Source organism: Marmota marmota, unplaced genomic scaffold (assembly GCF_001458135.2).
Source record: "Marmota marmota marmota unplaced genomic scaffold, marMar, whole genome shotgun sequence".
Taxonomy (NCBI): Eukaryota; Metazoa; Chordata; class Mammalia; order Rodentia; family Sciuridae; genus Marmota; species Marmota marmota.
This window is the reverse complement of record NW_026000053.1, coordinates 96391-113293: the sequence shown is the minus strand read 5'-3', so window position 1 is coordinate 113293 and position 16903 is coordinate 96391. Positions and strand designations below refer to the sequence as shown.

Below are 16903 nucleotides of genomic sequence, written 5' to 3'. Positions count from 1 at the left end.
GAACCTTTGCAGTAGCCACTGGTCATTCTCCCCATTTCTGGCCTAGTATGTGCAGCAAGGAGCTGCGGCAGTGACTCACCATTGCTCCACCTAAAGGAGCAGTCCAGAGTGGCAGCCTATTGTCCTCTCAGAAGTGGGCATTTTTATATTGCTTTTTCCAGAAGCACCCACCATGCTTGTTCCAGTCAGTTTGACTACAACAGCATGAATGTATAGTGGGAGCATCCTTTAGAATGCCACCAGTTTTCTAGCACAGATGCAATACTTGCAAACATAGTCTACCCAGGTGCAAACCTGGGCTATGCTGAGACTACAGAAAGATCCTAGCATCTTAGTGACCTGCATGTGTTAGGTAACAAAGTAAATGTAGATTCATAGACAATCATAACTGGCTTCAAAACATATATTCATGATCTTGTTCAGATGATTTTATGGCCATCTCAAAGATTAAAACCCATATTTGCAACCTGGAGTCAATTCTTACCTAAAAATTTTTTATGATGAAAAATTGCCTATCTATTTCTACTGAAAAGAATTTTAATTTTCTAAGCATAGAAATTTCAAGTAAAAATCACATACTTCATGACAGAAAATATTTCTAAGGTAAATGTGATAAATAGGTTTTGAGTACTTGTAATGAGCAAAATGGTGACAGGTTTGCAGTGAGTCCAAAGTTCACTCACTCCGAAGACTTTTATTAAGCCAGCATTGCCCAGGCTAGTTCCTTGTGATACAGTCATACATGGTGAATAAATGGAGATTTTCCTTAAAGGAGCTTGTTAGCATGCCTGAGGAGAAAGACACACAGATAATTACAAAAAAAAAAATCACGTGAAAGGGCATATTACAAAGCCTTGGGTAGTGAGGGTAGACTTTCTGGAGACAGTTCTATTGGAACTGTGGTCAAATTTATGTAGGAATTGGCCAAAGAAAACATGTTATTGGTGATGGGAGCTTTGAAATATATTCCAGGTGGAGGATATCATATGTGCAATCAAGAAAGAATGGGTTGCAAGTGTTTATCACAGAGTGACCAATTCCATAAGACACTAATCCCATAGAGGAGGGCTCCACCCTTATGACTTCATCACTCCCAAAGGTCTCACCTGCAAATACCTTCACTTTGAGATTAGAGTTTCAACATAAGAATTTGTGTAGAAACAAGCATTTAAATTTTTGCAGTATGATTTATATACCAACAATGATTAACAGTCACAGCTTCGGCCTACTGTCTTCCCAAGTTTAAGCCCAGTAGAAAAGAGGGTGTCTTCTATGGTTATGGAGTAGCAATTTGCATTGGCTCTGGCTCTGAATAGGTCATTTGCCTCTGCTAAATAATAACTGCTGTCAGGGGCATCTGGATACTGATTGGTCAAACTAGGAAATACCTTCCACCTTGGAACAGAGGTTGGAGTGGAGGCAGTTATGCACTTATAAATTGGCTTTAAAAATTAGAAAGAAAAAAAGGCTTTTTAAAAGCCTTAGTATTTGTGGCATTTATTAGCTTCTTTAGTATAAATACTTCCATCATGGCTAATTTGAAGATGCCTGACTTGCATGATTTCTGAATGTTTAACAGTCAGCTCCTGTAGGCCAGTTGCAGCAGCTCCAGCACACCATCTTTGGGCTGAAGAAAGAGCTGTCAGAATCACAAGGATTGCAAGTGAGGTAGGGCATGGTACTTTAAAAGAAAATCAAAATGGTGCCATAAAGAGGAGTGGTGCCAGGTACCCAAAGCCAACAAGTATGTACTATTCCATTTAAGATTTTGTACACATTCTTAGGTAGTTTATTTGGATAACAGTTTTAAGGACCATATAATATTCCATTCTGTGAAAGTTTACCTTTCTTTTACTGTTGAATGTTTAAGTTGGTAGAATTCTAAATAATACTTCATTGGACATGTCAATGCCCAAAGCCATTTTGTACACTTAGCACAGGTTTGTTGAGATAGTTTGCTTATGTGCAATTACTATGTTCAAGGAATGGAACTTTTAATGCTTTTAATAAATATTCTCCAATAGATGTCCAAAATAGTTTTACCATTTTATATCACTCCCATCATTGTAGGAAAGTAATTATTTCATTATATTGTCATTAAGTATAATTAAAAAATAATTGATAGGACAAAATTGAATATCATTTTGTTTAGCATTTGTTCAAATTTCTAAAAATGCAGACATTTCAATGTTCTTACAATAGGCATACTTCTTATATTGAATTTTCCTCTCATTCCCAGTTGTGTGTTTATATGTGATCTTACCATACTATTGTCATAGGAATTTATCTTCTTTTACTTAATTAACACATAGAATAGTTAATATTGGAAATTCTAGTCCAGAGCACAGCTTGATAAATGTTGATGGGGTATTTTATATAACCTCTGATTCTATATAATTGAGGGTAACACTGGCTGATCTAATAGATAAATCCTAATATACAGTGAGTCAGCACAATAGAAATTTATCTGTTGCTCATGTTATTGTTTCATAATGACTTTTCTCAGTTAAACGTCTTCTTCGAAATCATTTAAGGAAAAACCCTCATTCTGTCCCATGATTTTCCTTTTCCCTTGGGCTATCCACACAGCTGTTTCCATTCAGTGGGGGGAGATGAAAAGGGGATGAAATTTGGGAGAATCTTATGGCATCCTGGAAGTGCAGCAATCCTTACACACACATTCCACTGACTCAAACTCAATCTTCTGGCAACATTAATTGCAAGGGAGTAAAGAAAAGGATGTGGTGAGCATCTATCCAGTATTTGCCCAAACTTCTATACCTGAAATGGAAAAATGTTTTCGAACAGTCTGATTTTGTTCCATACTACATAAATGCACCTGGGAATAAATCACTAACATTACTGGGATTATGTACAAGATTTAAATATGGAATGGGAAACTTAAAGTATTGATAAGAGATATATAGATTTTTAAATACAGCAAAGTGGTGGGGGAAATTTTTTGAATACTCATTGAATGGTTTTTAGTTTAGACAATGCAAAAAAATGGAGTTTGTTGGACAAAGTGACCTTGACAAATAACTTTTGGTTAGGTAGCATTCAGTGTATAAGAAAATTAGTATAATCAGCTCAACTGGTAAACTGGCTTATTAGAATGTTATTTTAATTAAATATTTTAGTGAAAAAGCTATTTATGGATTGGGGAAAATCTTTGCAAATCACATATCTGATGAAGATTCATATATAAAAGAACAGTCCTTACAACCTGATAGCAGAAAAACAATGGGCAAAGGTCCAAAGGAGACAGAAAAAATGTCCAACAAGTATATGGAAAGGTGCAGATCATCACTAACCATCAGGAAATGCAGACCCATTATGAAATATCACCAAAAATCCCTTAGGATGACTGTTCTGAAGATAAGGGAAGTATTGGTGAGGATATAAAGAAAGGGAAATGTTGGTGGGAATTTAGATCAGTTCATGCATTTTGGAAAATGGTTTGGAAGTTTCTAGTGAAATTGAATACAGGATGATCATATGACCCAGATATCCCTCTTCTGGGTACACCCAAAGGAAATGAAATCACTACCTATTGAAGATATTTGCACTGCCATGTCTATTGCAACATTATCAATAATAATAGCCAAGATATGGAAACAATCTAAATGTTCCATCAAAGGATGAATAGATAAAAAGAACCATGGATGTTTGTATATACTCAGTTGTATATGCACATAAAAATACACAATGGAATATTTATTAAGCTTTAAAAAGGGAGATCCTGTCATTCACTACAACATGTCTGAACCTGGTGGAAATTATGCTAAGTGAAATAGCCAGACATAGAAAGAAAAATATTGCATGATTTCAGTTGCATGTGGTATCATCTTTTATTAGGAAATTAAAATACAGAAACAAGGACAGAGTGAGGAGAAGGGGGAATGGGAGACATAGATCAAAGATACAAACTAACAGATATATAGGACTCACATTTCCAAAGGTCTAATGTATATCATGAGGACTAAGTTAGTCTTTGTATTTGGATTTTTTACTAAATGAGTAGATTTAAATTGTTCTTGCCATACACAACAAATAGGTAACCATGTGAGATGATGGATATGTTAATTCACTTCACTATGATAACTAATTAATTAGCTATATTTTAATCTTAAAACATCATGTTGTATACCTTTAATGAATGCAATAAAATTTATTTTAAAAAATCAAACAAGAATATTTTAGCTCTCTTTTTTCTTCTTACATAGGTGATTAAAGTGTTCAATGAAGATGAAACACGCAGGGCTTTAGAGGTACCCAGTGACAAAGAGCCCGAGATGTTTGCCAGCTCTTGATCCTGAAGAATCATTACATGATGACAACAGTTGGACCCTTTTTGAACACCTGCCTCATATAGGTCTAGGTAAGGATACAGAATCATAATGTTGCATCATGTTTTGTGCTCTGTAGGTCATGTGACAAAGATTTTCTTCAGATATATAAAAATTAACAAAAGACAATATGATCAGATCTTTTCTTTACTTTTTATTTTTCATTGTTGGTGATTAGTCAAGAATATAGCACCAAATGGAAACAAGAATAGAAATATTATAAATTTAGCATTGTTCCTTGTTTAAAAAATGATATATCAGAATTTTAGAACTAAAACATACTGTTTAAATTGTATTCTTCTTTCTTTCTTTTTTTTTTTTTTTGAAGTGGGGTTGCACTATATTGCTGAGGCTGATCTCGATCTCCTGAGCTCAAGGGATTCTCCTGCCTCAACTTCAAGAGTATAGGTTTGCCGCAGTCTGGCTGGGCACACAATCACGAGCCACCACACAGCTTGTAGATTCAAACAGCAACTCTTTATTCCCGAACTCACACCAGCTGTCTACAATCACGTTCTGGGGAAATCCACGTTCTCTGCCCAAATCCACCTCCACTGGGCTTCTGTCTCCCAAAAATAACTGTCTGAATCCCATGAGAACTCAAGGGGAACTCAGGCAGCAGGATACGCCCTATTCCCAGCAGGAATAATCTTAAACCTTAAATCTGGAACCTAAACCGGGAACGCCCTAATCCGCCTTGGTCCTTGAACAAGGTCACCTACATTCAATGTCACTGCAACATGGGGTACGCTGGCAAGGAAATTGTCATACCTACTTGGCTAATGGCTCCCAGCATCGGTTCACAGAGCCATACCAGCTCTGAGTTCAAATTGAAGGAAAGATAAATTTTATAATAATCTTTGGAAACACAATTAAACTTTTTTTTGAGAAGTTGACAAAACAGAATGTTATTTGGACTATTTCTTATGTTGATGGCAGTATGGGCAATTATAAGTATCCATAGTAGTTATCTTCCCCCACCCCATCATCCCTCCTTTCTTTTTTGTTTTACTCTTTTTGTGGTGCTGGGGATCAAACCTAGGGCCTTGCATGATGTCTACCAATGAGCTACACCCTCAATTCCCAATGGTCATTCTCTCTCTTTTTGGGGGGAGGGGAGGGTACTGGGGATTGAACTCAGGTGCACTTAACCACTCAGCCACATACCCCAGCCCTATTTTGTATTTTATTTAGAGACAACATCTCACTGAGTCACTTAGTGCCTTGCTTTTGATGAGGCTGACTTTTAACTCACGATCCTCCTCCCTCAGCCTCCCCAGCCAGTTGGATTATAGGCTTGTACAACCATGCCCAGCTTGTCATTCTCTTAATAGTGTTGTGCACCATAGATTTTACTTGAAAATTATAAAGAACTCCTTTACATTTTGAAGATATAAAGATTAACCTTTTCAATTTTTTTAAAAAATGTATTTGTTCTTTTAAATTGTACATGACAGTAGAGTCTATTTTGTCATATTTATACAAACATGGAGTATGTCTTATTCTGCTTCAGATGCTAGTCTTGTGGATGTACACAATGTTGAGTTTCACTGTGTTCTATTCATATATGTACATAGGAAAGTTGCGTCAGATTTAAACCACTTGTCTTTCCTATTTCTATCCTCTCTCCCTTTCCTTCATTCCCCTTTGTCTAATCCACTGAACTTCTGTCTTTTAATTGGAAATGAGGTTTTGTATTATGAACCATGGAGATTTTTTAAAGCTTCTTTTAATAAGTTATAAAGAATTCATTACTCAAGCAATACAGGGTTCAACAATAATTTTATTCCCTGTTTATTTTTAAAGGCATTGATTTAAAAAAAAAACATGTTTATAGATAAGTAGATGAGAACAGAAGGAGTTTGTTATGGCAATTCCATTCAACTCTTTGAACTCTATATTAGTTTCCTGTGGTTGCTATAACAAATTTTCACAAACTTTGTTGCTTAAAATAACAGAAAATTTCCTTTTAGACCTCTAGAGATCTGAAATCAGTAATAGTGGGTTGAAATTAAGGTGTCAGCAGGCATGTACTCTGGGGAAGAGTACATTCCTTGCCTCTTGCAGATTCTGGAAGCTGTCAGCATTCCTTGGCTCATGGCTGTCTTACATTAATCTCTGTCTGTGTGCCTTCTCCTCTTCTGTCTGCACCAAATATAATCCCTCTTTCTTATAAGGTCCCTCCTAGATATTCCATGAAAATCTCATTTTGAAGATCTTTAATTTGATCACATCTGCAGTCTTTTTTTCTTTTTCATAGAAGATGACATTCACAGGAATTCATATGGAGTTATTTTGGGGGTCTATTATTCAGCCTATTGCAAATTCCTTCTCATTATACATTAAAAACTTTTAGTAATAAGTCATCAAAGTCATTTTAAATAACTTATCATTGACAGCTCAATTACTTCCTTCAATTTTTTTGAAGAATTGTGAAAGAATTTTATAACTAGTCGTTAGAGTCATTCACTTTCTCATCTGACTGCCAGTATACAAAATTGTCCCTTTGTTTGTTAGGTTCCAAAGTTTACACCCCAGAGAATTGTTTCCAAAGAAAGGGTCTAGTCAGATGAGAGATTTGCCATTCTCTGATGAAACAGAATTTTTAAAAAATGATATTGGCAGAAGTGTGCTCTTAAGAGGATTCATATTGAAGAGACCCTTGTGAAGTGGATGTACCTCACACTGACTGCATTTCCTGAACCCTTAAAAAGTGTTGATAGACTTCGGGTTTGATGACGGCTATCCTGGGACATGTCAGAAACCCGAGGAGAGGACAGAGTGAAACCTGTGGAAAAGAAATTAAAATAGTTCCACAGTCTCCATGGGGGATTTGGAACCTGAGCACCTCTGCAGTTGACAGCTGATGAGTTGCAGCAGTGCCAGCTGATCGAGACAGCTGAGTGAGGATGGTTACATAACTGCCAGGGAGCCTGCATTCTGACGCAATCTGCAGTGCCAGCTCGGCTCCCTGTATCCTAGGACAGAGAAAGCTCACTGTGTATTTTCCTCATTGTCCTTTCTGACTAATTTAACTTCTCTTTGTGATAATCAATCTCACAAACTATGATGCTCTCAAAAGATATCTGCCATATCCCAAATTATTTAATTTACTTATACTAACAAGAATAAAGCTTTTATTTAGCATCACATATAGCCATAGTATCTCATCCTCTTTTCTTTGGAGGGGAACTTTAAAATTATTCTTTTGGTTATAATCACTACAATTTATCCCTAGCAAATAGCTTTGAAGTTCAATAAGATAGATCTGCTCTGCAAATTGAGTAGCAGTTTTCACTGAGAACACTGAAAATTATTTATACTAAAGAATGAAATATACAAGTCTTTTATTGGAAAAGCTTAAAATGGAACATTGCAAAATTAATTTGAGATACATACTAAATTTAAACATATAAAAATATCAATGTATTTTTCCATTACTATGTTTTCTAGAAGTTGCTGAAATAAAATCAAAGATTTGAGCATAATATCTCCTGGTTTCATCAACAATGTTTTAGACCAAACAATGAGAAGAAATTTTAGTTCTGGCATTTTCTTTTTTTTTTTTTGCATTCATATTATATATTTAAGCAAAACAGTTGCAAACATAAATTCTACCCAAATGCTAACATGTATAATATTACACAGCCTCCAGTTCTTTGTCTAACAGTATAATAGGAAAATAACCATTATGGAGGTGCTGTGGTTTTCCTGAACACCAAATATAAACAAATATGTTTTTGAAATGTTTTTGTTGTTGTTATTGTTTGTGCGTTTGACAAACTCTTACAATATATATCTAATCAAGTAATGGAATTAAGAAACTTTTTTGCATTTGCATATTAAAATGAATACAAAGAAGTAGAATGAGGTTATTTTTTCTTCCTTAAATATGATATGCAGTGACAGATATCCTTTGTCAATATAATGACTCCTGATACCTCCCTATAAGTCTTTAATGAGTGCCATTGATATAAAGAACCAAAGGACAAACTCTTTGCCAAAAGTTTGGACCAGAGTGATAAGTTTTCCATTGATAAAATTTATGATGCTGGAGACCAAACCCAAGGCCTTGTGCAAAACAGAGAAGTACTCTACCTCTGGCTATATCCTCAACCCTAAAAAATATTTTCAAATACAAAAATAAATCAGTTCACTGTAAGTAACTGAGAAATAAACAATAATCTTAAGGATTAAAGATAATTATCCATAATTTCACAACACTGAAATAACTTCTGTTAGCATTAAAAATGTCTTTAAATAGTTTTCCTATTTTAACAAACTCTCCTTTTGTTCTCACTTTTGTAGACTGCTTTCTTTTTTGTGTATGTGTGCATAAAAAAAAAAAAAAACCTTGAGTGTTCCCCCCCCATTTCATTTTATAGATTCCACATAATGTAGGAACAAAGGAACTTCCCCAGCTTCCCTTGGCTGTCTTCCATAAACAGTTTAGCAAATATTTACAGACAGGTTTATACTGACTTTTGTATAGTTTTGTAGATCCTGGAGACAGCATGTAGTAGGGAAAGAAGAATAAGAACATTAATATTTGTTATCTCTTAGGTGTTGATAAACTCCAGGGAAGGAAGATTGGGTGAAGAACAGCAAGTGGAGGTGGGTGGGAGAGATGTGCTTTAAATAGAGGCACGGGAAGACCTCCCTGAGAAGGTGGTGCTTGAGTGCAGACTTGAAGCACACAGAAAGCAGGCCAGAGGGAGATTGTTGTGGATCCAGGATATGGGAAATGGAAAAGGGCCCAAAGTGGCAATGTGCTTGTATGCAGGAAACTGGCAATGTGCTTGTATGCAGGAAGCAGCCCAGAGGCCAGTATGCCTTGAGTAGTGTCACTAAAGTGGAATGTAATGGCAGAACACAGCAGAGAGCCACAGAGGACCAGATCCTATAGGGTCTCATAGGCATGGAGTGGCCTGGATTTTATCCTGAGAGAGAAAGCAATTAGGGGTGTCTGAGCCCAGAGAGCAATATGATCTGATTTAATTTAAATATATACTTCTGAGCTGGAAATGTAGCTTAGTGACAGAACACTTGCCTAGCATGTGTGAGATTCTGGGCTGGATCCACAAAAGAGTTCAGAATTAAAGTTTTGGCCCTTGGAGGATAAGAAACCTTGCTTTGCTTTTACAGCAAACTGCCTGTGGCTTATGGAAATTATCCCTGCCTCTCTTTATCATTTGTGCTAGTTGTGCATGACCCATTGTGCCCCATTTACATGTATTCTGCATATTTATGAAATTTACTGATTTTGAGAGATCTTGAGACCTTATAGGGAAGAACATTTAGATTTGCAGAATAGAAGAGAGTTGAGAGTTTTTCTCTCACTCCAGTTGGTCAAAACTCATATTCCTAGGATTATTTGGTGGGTTTGTTTCTGTCTCATTCTACATCTCTGTCACTCAGACATACTGTAATCTAAATCTTGAATTCCAAGAACGTTTTCACATAGCCTTTCTTTCCAAGGTAATACTGAAGTTACTAAGATCAAACTGAGCCAATCTGGTTCACTTTAAAAAAGGCTGATAACTTATTTTATCTGAACAACACAAGAAATCATGTTGGAAATAGCCTGCTCTTGAATTTGTATAACTTAGTAGTAATATTATGTTTGGAACTTTGAATGTAATAGCGACATGTCATATCTTCTGGTCATAATTATTAATATATGCTTCTGAGAATTTTTTTTGGTGCTAGTGCTAGTGCTCAGAACCCAGAGCCTCATGTATGCTAAACTCACACTGTGCCATTGAGTATCCCCCCATTCTGATTTTTAGAATTTTAATAGGCAGAATAAATCATTGAAAGCAACTAAATACCCTGATTTCATTCTCTGAATTGCCTAATTTGAGTGCATGTTATACTGTGACTCTAGATGTACACACTATTTTATAGACATTGAATTTTTTGGCTTCTTAATATTTGTTTATGACAAATATTCCACATCCACAGTTCTCTCCAGTCAAAAATAGCCATATAATTTTTAATGTCACTGTATCAGCAAATATTTTCCCTTCTTGTATGTTGTAATATACCAGATTTTGTAACTGGTGTGCTTTGCTCGATAACCACTGGATGTCACTATAGCTCCTCATATGGAGTACTTTTTTTTTTATAATCACTGTAAGAGGAACTTGGTGGGGGAGTGGACTTCAGCTTCAAGTCCTCTGGAACTTAATGGGATCCATGTTTGTCTTGCTCCCATTTTGATTCCTAATTGAAGCCATTGTATGAAGCAGTGGCAAGTAGCACATACCTATATCCCCAGCCCTTTGAGAATATATTCTTTAGACTATGGTTTGAGCCACACCACATGTTTAAATCTATTGGGCTTTTAACAACCAAAAATCATTCTAGTGCTGGAAAGGGGCAGGATATAGAGTAACTTGGGACCAGCACCATACAGGTACTGTCTCTCTCTCTTTTTTTTTTCTTTCACTCCATCCCCTGTCAATTCCTTTATCCTAGTTTCTTTCCCAGGAAGCAGAGGGTGCATCCCTGTAAGAGAAAACAGAGGATTGGCATTGCTCTGATTCTCCCTAAGCAGTTGCATTTGCCAAATGTCAATAAAATCTACTTTGAAGCTCAAAAACCAATAAAATTCCTCTTTGTCATTTTTTCCTTTCTTTAAAGTGAATGTTGAATACAGAACATAGCTATTTCCTTGGTGGGAGAGAAATGGATGCAAAGAAACAGGTCTGCAAAGCAAACAAGCCAGCATGTTGATTCCTTCCTGAACATTCTCTCAGTGTAGTTGCAAGGATCATAGATACAGTTTCCAGCACTTACAGTACTTGCTAGTGCATTCCTGTGTTTCATAAACTTTAAAATCCCAGCAGGGTTTGTGTGAGAAATAGAGTCAAGTGGGGATTGGAAGATTGTTAAGGATGCAACTTCCCATCTGATGTCTTGTTAATACAGCCCTTTAGACTGCTTATACCCAGAACCTGGTGTCTTCTTTAAGTACACTTTTTTTCACTCCTATTTTATTTTACAGCAAATTCTGTTGGCTCCATCTTCAAAATAGATCCAGAGTCTGCCTATTTTTTTTGTTGTTATTTGTTTGTTTTTTACAAAATTGACTGTTGTTATATTTATCTAAGCCACACCCTCACTCTGGGTTCATTGAAGTAGCCTATGAAATAGACTTTGTGTTTTCAACCCTTACAACTTTTAAAGTCACTTCTTCACTCAGTAGTGAGTATGATCCAGTTAAAACATGTCAGCTCAGGGTTTCCCTGTGTTCAGCATGATTTCTCACGTAATTCAGAGGAAAAGCTGAGCACTTACTAAGGTCTGCAGGGCCTGATACAGCCTCCCATCTCATCTCCATTATTTCTCTGGCCTCCCCTCCTTGTACTGTCCCATGTGCTTACTCAGCATTAACCTCCTTGCCAAGCTCCAGAAATACCAGCCTTTGTCTCATCTCAGTGGCTTTGTTATTCTTCCTCTAAGTATCCCCTGGGCTCATGCTCTCTTCTCCTTGGGTCTTGTTTAAAGACTCCCTTCTCAATAAGCCCTTCTGTGGCAAGCTATTGCGAATGGATTCCTTTCACCATTTTCTAGTTAGTACTAGCACTTTCTTTCTTCCATGCTCCATTTTTCTCTGTAGAGTTTATTGCCAATTAAATTAAGTTTAATTAATTTAATTAATCCCATTAAGTTCCAGAGGAATTATTTAAATCTTTTAAGATTTACCTTTTATTTATCATCCATTTCTTCCCCAAAGCCTCATGAAGGCAATCATTTCTTACTGACTTATCCACTACAAAAATCTCAGCTCTGAGAGGAGTTTCTGATAAATTGCAGGCCTTTAGTAAATCTTTGTTCATTGAATGGATGAATAACTTACAGCTGCCAAACTACATTGGTTTATCTTGTAACAAGTAGAAGTAGACAAATTTTTTGAGCAGGATTCACATTCAGACAACTATCTTGGGAGACAGGACTTTGCTGTGATAACAGTGTTCAGGTTGGATTGGAAGAAATTTGGAGATAAGAGGCTTTTCAAGAAAAAAAATGAAGGTCCAACAATAGCAGTGATGGTGGAAAAGCTTGTGTGTGTGTGTGTGTGTGTGTGTGTGTGTGTGTGTGTGTAGGAGTTCTTGGTTATGAGTGACACTTGGAGTAAGAACACCTGGTAGCTGGTGATATCAGGAGTAAAGGATATTGGAGAGGAGGTTGAGAAAAATGAAAGTGTGACTTAATTCTACATTTCTTTGAGATAATGTGGTAAAATAACACTTATCATAGTGGAGAAAAATCTAAGATATAAAAAGAAAGATGAATTTATTTTAAGGTTTTTTTTTTAAATTATGGAATGTGTATCACATAAAATTTACCATTTTAACTATTTTTAAATGTGCAGTTCAGCAGCATTAAATTCATTTATGTTGTCATGCAATGATCACCACTATTTATTTTTAGAACATTTTATCTTCCCATAATGAAACTCTATACCAAGTCAACAATAACTCCTTGCTCCCCTCACCCCCAGTTTCTGGCAACTTCCATTCTACTTTCTGTCTCTGTGACTTTGGCTGTTCTAGGTGTCTTGTATAAATGGTAGCATTACAGTATTTGACCTTTTCTGATTGTAGTTTTTCACTTATCATAGTAACTTTGAGGTTCATCCATGGTGTAGCATATGTCAGAACTTCACCCCTTTTTTTAAAGTGACTATTCCATTGTGTTTATATATTCGTCCCTTGGTGAACATTGGGTTGCTTTAGCCTTTTGGCTCTTATGGATTGTGCTTCTGTGAACATTGTTGTATGAATATCTTTAAATCTCTGCTTTGACCTCTTTGGGTTACTCACCCAGGACTGGAATTGCTGTATCATATGGTAATTCCATGTTTACTATTTTGAAGAACCACCATACTGACTTTCATTTAAGGTGAACTGTGCTCAAGTTGGTGGAGAGTGTCAGAAGGTAGGACTGGACCTTGGCTGAAGGTACTTCTAGGCAGAGATTCCAGTTGAAGGAACCTCCCAGATGTGATGAAAAAGGGGAGGGGGTGAATTAGTTTGAGGAAGGACAAAGGAAGGTATTGAGTGAAGGACTAAGTCAAGTCGTAGGAAAGAGAAGCAGTGAAGGGAGCCAGTCAATGAGACAGAAAAGGAGCAATCAGAGTTACGAACAGAACCAAGAGTGTTGATATACACTTAACTCAAACTCATCCATATTCATTGAGTACTCTGTCAAGAACTTCTTTTCAGATGAATAAGCTTCTATTTAAGGATGAGATTACTTTCAAGGGTTCAGGTCCAGTAGGTCACAGATCACTACTGTGTGTTGAATTTCTGAGGCATAGATACTTTTCAAAAAGGTCATTGTTCAACCCTGAAACAAATATGCTAATTTTGGCACCATGATGAGTTGGAGGAAGAATAGCTCTTGTATCTTAATGCAGACTTGTTATTAAATTTATATCATAATTTGCATAGCAATAAAAGGAAATTGAGAATTAGCAAAATGTACATTGTGATATGTAATTTTTCTTTTCAGATGACTGCTTTGGTATAAAAATTGAATTACTAATTCAAAATTGATGAGAAACTTTTATCAATCTGGATATTTAGGATTTGAGTTGAAATTTTCTATGCCTATGAGACATGTGTAAAAAATCTATTCTAAATATTTGTACAGTTATTTGTGTGTCTGTCTGTTTATCTGTTAACATATTCACTGAAGCATTCTTCACAGAAAGAACACTAGAAGACCATGAGCTGGTGATTGAAGTGCTGTCTAACTGGGGAATGGAAGAAGAAAATAAGCTGTACTTTAGAAAAAAAATATGCCAAATATGAATTCTTTAAAAACCCAATGGTAAGTGAAATCTCCATTAACAGTCAATGAAAATTAAATGAATCAGTTAAATTTTACTTGAAGAATATGGTCACTATCAATAAAATACAGTTCCATTTAGTGATTCTGGCCCTTTAAAATTATACTCACATTTCTTATTCTAACAATAATTAGTCACTATGATACAAGAAGTTCAGACACATATAAAACATTTCTTTAGCCTTACTTTCAGAATCTCAATTGAGATGCATTTAGTCATTTAACTTAAAAATATAGGTAAACCTACTTTGGAGACATTATTGCTTTTTTTTCTTGCCTTAGAGGAAAACTAGACAAAGCAACTGTACAGTTGACTTTGAGATAAATTATTATAGGTCCTCAAATGTATTCCAAAATGTAGTTTAAGTTTTTTTCACAAATTTAAGAAACTTAAGTAAGAAACTTTCTAAAACAAAAATAGATTGGTAATCATTGGGAATGTGTAGCTTAGCCAGAAATTTAAGGTTAACATGAATCTTGATGCTTCAAATTATTTTGTTTTTAGTGAAATAATTTTTGAGCTCAATGGAAATGAGATAAAGAATAGCATATTATTTAGCAAATACTACTTTCATTATAATTCTCTTTAAAAGAAAATAAATGTATGTCACATTCTAATGAAGACTAGGGATCTAGAGAAGTCAGAATAGCCTCTGGGCTCATTATTTTAAATTGTTTTTGTCTCTGCAGCAGTAGCATATTTTTACACTAAGTTTTGGATAATTGGATTGAAATGATCCTTTATGAAAAATATATGATACACATCATAATAGAATATTTTCAAACCCTTAGAGACCTCTTACATTATCTTTTATTTTAACCTATTAATAGAAACATAATGGGATGATCTTTGACAAAGAAAATAAGAGTTCTAATAAAAGTTAAATAGATTTGAAGGGAAAGTGTTTTCTTGTTGCAAATCTTTATTAAAAGCTAGAATTTAAAAGTTGTATTTAAAGAAATATGGTTTGGTGCTCATTTCTCTTTTATTATTATTATTATTATTGTTGTTATTTGTAATTTAAATAAGACGAGACATTCACTTTGTATAGTTGGAGCCAATGGTTCAACTGGGTGATCTGACAATATCTGGATACAGTTTTGGTTGTAGGACTGGGGGTGGGGTGGGGGTCAGCAGGAGCAGTGCCAAAGTGGGCAAAGTTAGAATTCTGCTGAACATCCTCTAAGGCTCAGGACAGCCCCACAACATAGGACTATTAGACAAAATGTTAGTAGAACTGCTGTTGAAAAACCCTGTCCTAGAGGAAATATAGTAGGATATATTTTTCCAAACTTGTCTGCATAAAATTTACCTAAGGGAGTCCCAGTATTTATTAAAAACACAGACTTCAAGACCTGGCCAGACCTACTAAATCAGAAACTCCAGGAATGAGGTCTGGGAAATTCTATTTTAAACAACTGCCGTGGGTGAATTTTATGATTAAACAAGTTTGGAAAAACAGTAGGTGGAAAGAATTGGACTTTTACTTCCCACACTGAGTCCTGGTTTCTCTATGTTCTTGACTGTGAACCTGAGTACAGCCTTTGCCCTTGTCTTCTGTGAGCCTTGATTGTGTAAAATGGGTCAGTAGTTTTTTCGTACCTGGTAGAGTAGTTGGAGGATTTGGGGAAGAGATGTGGGGACAAACTCATTGTCAACTTGAGGGCAGTGTCCTATGACTCCAGGTCGGAGCATCTCTCTGCATCATTGTCATCTGGACCCAACTCTACCTGGAAGATGCCTGAGGGTACAGTCCAAGGACCAGCATTTTCAGAAGCACTTAATGTGGATTTTAGATACACTGGCTTAAGGATCTTCTGCTTTATATTTCTATACTGGTCATAATTCAAACTTTTCTAGCATGGGTTTAGCAATAATTTAACCTTTATTTTTTGTCAGTATTTTTTTTTCCAGAGCATATGGTGTCTTTTGCAACTGAAACCAATGGTGAAATATCCCCAACACAAATTTTACAGGTATATATATTTCCATTAAAATACGTAAGAAATCACATAATAATGGGAAAATAATAGGTCCTTATTAGGCATGCTCATATTTTGACATGTTGACTTGAATGTTTAATTTTTTTTTGGGGGGGGGGCAAAAAGCTAACCAACCAACAAAACAAACAAACAAAGAACAAACCAAACAAAAATCTGGGTAAAGAATGCCCTAAATCAATACATCCCCCTAAAAATATTTTTCTTCCCAGTTCTGGCCAGTTGTCAAAGGATTTTAAACATTTAAAAATGTACACTATGAAAGGAAACTTTAGAGTTTTGCTTTGTGATGTGTGTATAGGTTATGTTATTCTTTTAAAAAATCAAAATTCTCAGTAAATTGAAGACATTTTATCAATAGATACATAGTATTAGCATTCATAATAAACACTTTCAATTCTATTTGTGATAAAATACTTAGCAATTAAATGAATGGAGGGATATTCAGATATACTTGTTTCATATACCAACATCTGTAATAGCTGTGACAGAAATACTGGCATAGAATTGTAAGATATTCTTAGCTGAATCATGAATGCTGGCTATCTAATTAAAAATCTCCTTATTTTGTATCTGTTAGATTCATTTCTTCCAAACTAGCAGTTATTGGGGGGGGGCCATTTTCCTAAGATATTGTCATTACAATAAATGAACAGTTTACTTTAATTTTGATAGATTAGTAGATTTGGTAT

The 16903-nt window shown here is 35.5% G+C and overlaps 1 pseudogene; it reads left to right on the top strand.

Annotated features, from left to right (window-relative positions):
• LOC107161037 overlaps nt 1–16903 on the top strand; it is a 62805-nt pseudogene that overhangs the window by 28084 nt on the left and 17818 nt on the right.